Source organism: Arachis ipaensis, chromosome B04 (genome assembly GCF_000816755.2).
Source record: "Arachis ipaensis cultivar K30076 chromosome B04, Araip1.1, whole genome shotgun sequence".
In the NCBI taxonomy this organism is placed as follows: Eukaryota; Viridiplantae; Streptophyta; class Magnoliopsida; order Fabales; family Fabaceae; genus Arachis; species Arachis ipaensis.
Window position 1 is genome coordinate 104553403 of NC_029788.2, and position 807 is coordinate 104554209.

General features: G+C 43.9%; 1 protein-coding gene across 2 annotated transcripts in view; it reads right to left on the reverse strand.

The window, feature by feature from the left end:
* LOC107639682 (box C/D snoRNA protein 1) overlaps window positions 1–661 on the reverse strand; it is a 4098-nt gene extending 3437 nt beyond the window's left edge. The window contains exon 1 of one of the 2 annotated variants that reach the window (XM_016343240.2): window positions 229–661. The gene's annotated coding sequence lies outside the window, so the exon portion shown is untranslated. Of the gene's footprint in view, window positions 1–221 lie in introns of both variants that reach the window. The other variant, XM_021121446.1, reaches the window with a different exon arrangement.

Sequence of the window (807 nt, forward strand, 5' to 3'; positions counted from 1 at the left end):
GGGGAGAGGAGAGGAAAAAGAGAGGTTTATAATTTATAACACTGAACCTATGTAAATAAAAGGAGAAACAGGGGAAAGAAAGAGGTTAGGAAAGGTTCAGCCTTGAAATGTAAATTTATACAAAGAAAACAATTAATTCTGCCTTTTAACAAGACAAAAGCAGGTTAGAAGCTTCTTACATGTTACAATAATGGTCTTTTAGAATTAGAATCAAGGTTTACCAGTTACCTGCCGAAAGGCTGCTTCGCTGCTGGCAATGAACGACGACAGCTGGTGGCCGGCGGCAGCAACTGTCAACAGCAACGGCAACGAGCTGCTGGAAGGAAGGGAGGTGAGCAAGACGAGAATCTGAGAGATGAGAGATCCGGTGGGACGGGTGGGTGACGGCGCCGTGATCGACGGCGAATCGTGGTGGACTGGTAGTGACTTGTGAGGCTGGCTGGCTGGTGACGAAGAAAGGGAAGAAGGGTGGCTGGTGCTTGGTGGTGGCCGTGGGACGGGGCTGACCAGCTGAAGAACGGACGAAGCAGTGAAGCACGAAGAACTAAAGAGGAATAATGCATGGGAGGCTGGGACTGGGAGCCTTGTGTGCGGTCGTGCCCTAATCCCCTCATTTTTTAATTTCTGCTTTAACCGGCCAGGCCGTTTGCGGTTCACCCGAGCTAAGCCGAATCTTGTTTATAAATTATAATAGTCGGTCTAATTTTTTTAAGGATAAAATATTTTTATGTCCCTAATATTTATAAAAAAATTTAAAAATACTTTCAAATTTTAATTTGATTTAATTTTATCTACAAATTTTTGAAT